Source organism: Octopus bimaculoides, chromosome 27, assembly GCF_046866305.1.
Source record: "Octopus bimaculoides isolate indiv1 chromosome 27, ASM4686630v1, whole genome shotgun sequence".
Classification (NCBI taxonomy): Eukaryota; Metazoa; Mollusca; class Cephalopoda; order Octopoda; family Octopodidae; genus Octopus; species Octopus bimaculoides.
In genome coordinates, this window is record NC_142954.1 from 3,783,728 (window position 1) to 3,790,177 (window position 6,450).

Here is a 6,450-nt window from a genome sequence, read left to right on the forward strand (position 1 = left end):
ATGTACAAAAGTGCATACATATAGACATTTATACTTATATGTATAAATATATATACATATTTATATCAATATATATAACGTATATATTATAACTATATATACGTCATATATATCTATATGTATGTATATGTGTGTGGGGGAATTACATGAAAACCATATCTATACATTACAAAACCTTTAGGATGGAGTAGAAAGCAGTTTAGAAATAAATTTACGTTTGTTGTAAAAATCAGCGTCGATTATATCGAAACAACGTCGTTTAAATTACTCTCATGTACGTATGCATGCATGTATATATACGTAAAATAACACACACACACACACACACACACACACATATATATATATATCTGTGTGTCAGTGTGTGTGTGTGTGTATAGAGAGGGAGGGAGAGAGAGAGAGAGCGATGAATGCATATGTATAGATACATATACAGATATATATGGATATATAAACACATACGTATATAATGCATAACGCATGCCCATATATTGTATATAAATCATGCTGCAACTGTAGTGTGGATATGTGCATGATATTATGTGTGTGTATGTATATATACCTATATATATACGTATATGTATATATATATATATATATATATATATATATATATATATATATATATACACACACAGATACTGTCACTTTCACAAACACACAGGCAGCCACACACACACACACACACACACACACACACACACACACATATATATATACATGTATATGTATATGTATATATATATATATATATATATATATATATATATATATATATATATATATATATATATATATAAATTCATATTTATTCATGTCTCCCTCTATTTCTACATATATATATATATATATATATATATATATACATACATATATATACATATATATATATATAGAAAGACAGGGAGTTATGAATAAATATGAATTTAAATATATATACTTACGTGTATTCAAGTATATGAATATTTCCATATATACATATATACCCATAAACGTATACGTATATTTATTTATACACGAATACGGGTATATATATATATATATATATATATATATATATATATATATATATATATATATATATATATATATATATATATATATATATATATTATATTCGTACCAAGGTTATCTCCGAGAAAGTGCATTTGTAGGATTTCAAATATACACATACATACATATATATGTGTGTGTGTTTATATATATGTATATATGTATAAGATATATCACGTGCACAGATACACGCACACACGCTCGCACACGTATACATATATATGTATATGTATATATATATATATATATATATATATATATATATATATATATATATATATATATATATATATATATATATATATACACACTCTCACCAACGCGATTAAATTGAAGCACAATACACAATACTGGGCAATTTATGTTGTATCATAAAAGTATGTAAGGCTTGGGTTAAGAAAGTGAGTTCATGATTCAAATTATTGACAGAATGAAATTGAAATATAATAACAATAATAATAATAATAATAATAATAATAATAATAATAATAATAATAATAATAATAATAATAATAATAATGTGCGGTATCTGTCAATAAAATAACACAGGAAGGAAGGGACTGTAGTATGTTTCTACTTATGATGTATATATATTCATACACACATACATACGCACAGAGACTCTCTCTCACTCACCAACATATATATGCATATGTATGTTCAAAAATATATACCTACATCTATGCATGCATATAGTTACTGTATATGTTTGTAAACGTATACATACATACATATATATATATATATATATATATATATATATATATATATATATATATATATATATATGTATGTATGTATGTATGTATGTATAGATAGATATAGATCGATAGATAGTTTGATAAACTTATTTAGTTCAACATACATATATGCGACCATTAACAGAATACTCAGTTATATATGTATATATATATATATATATATATATATATATATATATACATATGTTTATGTATAAATATATATGCATACATATATATGTCTTTGTGTCCATAGGTATATATATATATTTATATATACAATATGTCCATAATGTGTCTATATATATATTATATATATATGTCTCCCTCTCTGTATATATATATATATATATATATATATATATATATATATATATATATATATATATATATACACATATATATACACATATATATACTTATGCCTACATACATACACACCCCCCGACTCATGCCTCCCACCTACACACACCAAAAGATGTATAATAGAATCGACAAAGTTTTTGAAGTAAACATTCGAAAGTATATGTAGAAATGTTCGTATTAAAAGAATCAAAGAATGCAACATTTTGTAATGAATTTCTTAACTTTTCCACTTGCTGTATTATAGTTTGGGTTTATATAATTCTATTGTTAAATATATTACTAAATATTGTGTTGCGTTAAAAAGTCATGCTTCCTCACAGACATAGACTCCATTATTGTATGCCGTATGTTGTATCTGAGAAAATTAATATAAATTAAATAGAAACCGTGCAATATATGAAAGCGCCACATTTATGTAAACGGTTATGTAAAATGTCCACAATGTGTATCGGATAAATACTACATCATTAGACAATAACTATGTCACTTCTATTCATCAGATTACAATCTGTCTTTATGTAAGCACTTAAATAAATTTTGAATTTTTGCTTCAGTCAAATAAGCGCATGCATTTTATCATCCGACGAGGTTTGCGATGATGAGTCCTGTTTATAATAGCAATGGTGTATAATAGGCAGTAGGTTCAAAGATAGAATTTGTTGCATACGGTACAATACTAATAACTATATATTCAAAAATCTCTGACAAATATTAGGTGTAATCCACCACAAGGTTTAAATGTTCACTACAATGTTACCAATAGTTCGCTAACCTTTATAAATAACCAGCTCTGTATAGATTAACCTTTAAATGATAGATGTTACCAATAATTGAGGTTTCAAGAATTTTACATAGATACGGTTATTATTGCAGAATATTAAATATTTTGCTGCACTTTTCGGTGATAAACTTTTCTGTTTTCTTGTACGGAAGTCTAAATATTATTTTGGCTTTTTTATTGATTTAAAATGAGAATAGGTATACAAAGTACATTTAAGAAAACGATGAACTTTTTGTTTCTTGCCCGTTTGGTACACACACGCATGCAGCTCTTACGTGCTATTTAAGGGGTAGTTGTTTGTAATATCGGTTTAAGGACTGAAATTTGGTAGGGAAGGGCAGAGTCGATCATATTGTTTATCCGTTGCGCTGACGTTTTTTTCCCGTTCACCAACTTTTTCATTTTTCTTTCTACTTCTTGGCTTAAGATCTGAAATTTTGAGGGGAGAGGAAGTCGATTACATCGACTCCAGGGCTCGACTAGTAGTTATTTCATCGCCCCCCCCCCCACCGCCCCCAAAGGAATGAAAGATGAAATCGACGACGGTAGTATTTGAACTCACAGCGTGAAGACAAAGTGATGCTAAGCATTTCGATCGACAAGACAACGATTGCGGTAGCTCGGCACCTTCGTTTAATAGTTGGTGTTACACACACACACACACACACACACACACACACACACACACACACACACATACACACACATATGTATATGTGTCTCCAGTAGAAAGGTTTATTATTATTGTTATTATTATTATCATTATTATTATTATTATTATTATTATTATTAGTAGTAGTAGTAGTAGTAGTAGTAGTAGTAGTAGTAGTAGTAATTTCCATCATCATCATCGTTATTAATGTTGTTGTTTTTTTATCTTTCTTAATAATCCTTATTCGTTAATCTTTATTAATATTATTAACAGCCCAATCGTCATTGCTATGACTGTGTTTACACTTTTACTGCTGCTGCTGCTGTTGATGCTGCTGCTAGTATTTATATCTTTCCTCTTAGCATCGATGGGATTGTTGTTGTTGTTGTTGCTGTCGTAAGCGACGTCGTCATTGCTGTTGTCGTATTGTTCGTTGTTAGCGTCGTCGCCGTTATGGATGTTGTTGTTGTTGTTGTTGTTGTTGTTGTTGTTGTAATTTCATTGATTATTTAATATAAGTTTTGCGCTTCAATTAGGTAAGGAGGTCACCGGAGATCATTAATCATTTAATCTCTATCACAGTTCGACTGTTCTTAATCAAGCAGCATTGCAAGAATACAAAAAAAAAACTATAAAAAAAAAACTATAAAAAAAAAACTATAAAAAAAAACCAACAAACACGCACGCACTCACATACACGTACATATACGCAAAGAGATGCACACGTGTACACACACCAGGAACTATCTCCTGTATTTGGTATTGTTCCAAAATAGAAGATTCCAGACATCTAGTAAGATATCATATCAGTGATTATTGGTGTCACAACGCATCGCTTAACCATTCCATTTACCAATTCTTCCGAAGAATTTTTTTCCCCTCTCGAATCTTTGAATATTCTACATAGACACACATTCACACGCATACACATACACGTTCTATTATACATGTACATGCTAAATACTGCATCTATGTATATATGTATGTATATGTTCGGTTATATATGTGCATAATGCATATATACATATGTGTGTGTGTGTGTTCGTATGTGTGTATACATATATGCATATATATATATATATATATATACACTTACATATATATATATATATATATATATATATATATATATGTGTGTGTGTGTGTGTGTGTGTATGTATGTATATATATACACATATATATATATTCGGTTAAAACAAAGAGACACTTGAATATAAAATCAACTAAAAAGAAATGAGCTCTTATCGTAATTATTTGGAGTAGATACTTAGTAATCATAACGAAAATGTTTCTTTTGTGCAGAGCAATCTGCAGAGAGCGGAATATAAGTGACAAATCCTGTTCCGAGTAATAAAATAATGATGTGCGCGCGCGTGTGTGTGTAAGCATGTATGTATGTATATGGTTCAAAATTATGCAACAATAACAGCCAAAGAAAATTTAAAGAAAGACGCAGATGAAGGAACAACAAACAGGGTGTGTTTGTCTGACACTCAGGAAAACTAAGAAGAGTCTTTGACGTTTCGAGCCTATGTTCAGAATGTTCACAAGAAACGGTCTAAGGAGCACCGAGGATATCGACAAGCTTCACATTGCAAGAAAGTTTACAAGTAACGTATTGGCAGCTTTCAAGAAAACCTGATCAGCAAACGAGTCGTGAACTAGCAATTTCAAAACCAATTGCGAATCGCATTTTGAAACTCTGTCATTGGAAAAGTTTCATTACAAGTGTTGTGGAAGGATTCCGACCACCTTTCAAGTTGCTAAGAGGTGGACTGACTTATTGTTATAAAATATAGAACTGTGAGCTATTGGCAGTTCGGGTTGGTAGCAGTTCACTCTGAGCCGTTGATATAGAGCGTTGAGTCTCGTGTAATATTTATTGTAGTTAGGTCGTGTAAATACTTTCTTTCCCCACTGCTTCGTTAAATTATATATCCCTACAAGGATATAAAACCAAATGCACTCCATTTTTTCAATGAAGTCGATCCGGACCGAAGGATTGAGTTTTGTGGGTGTACTTTGAAAGATGTATACAAACTGCGCATTTTCTAATGAAGATTGTTTTGGTGATGACTCAATTAACCGCCACATCTTGACGTACTGGGGACTAAGAAGGAATTAACATAACCAATATTTTTAAGTATTGTTACTGATTCCATTTACCTGAATTTGGTGCGGTTGAAATTGTGGAGTTTTATTTCCAGTCAGGTAAGGCAACCATAAATATTATGGTAATGTGAAGACCTACCTAGATGGGATTTTGTCAAAGAGGTACATTGAACGAAGAGGTACATTGAACGAAGAGATACATTGAACGAAGAGGTACATTGAACGAAGAGGTACATTGAACGAAGAAGTACAGTAGAATACCGTCTGCTTTCACCGGACGTTTTCACCGGACCTTATAGCACCGTAATTTAAAATAAAGTTTGCGGTACAAAACCGGTAACAGTCGACTATTTGAGAGTAGTCATTCAAGGAGACTGCGAACAAATACTGACCAAAGTGTTTCTTGATGTCTGCGATTCCATTGCTTCACTTTCTGGACGAAAATAGTCATCAGTTTGAAAATAGGCGTTCACTAAAAATTTTAATTCTGCCTGTAGACTCTATTAAAATATTTAAAATTAAATGTATTTTGATAAACACAGACTTTCTAATCCGTCGATGTGAGCAAACACTTTTAGGGATACCCTGTAAAAATATATATATGAGTGTGTGTGTGTGTGTGTGTGTGTGTGTGTGTGTGTGTGTGTGTGTGCGTGCGTGTGTGTGTGTGTCTTCGTTTGCACGCGCACATATGCATTTGTGTGGGTGCGCCTCTTTTATCCTCCCCCTCTCTTCCTCTGCACATA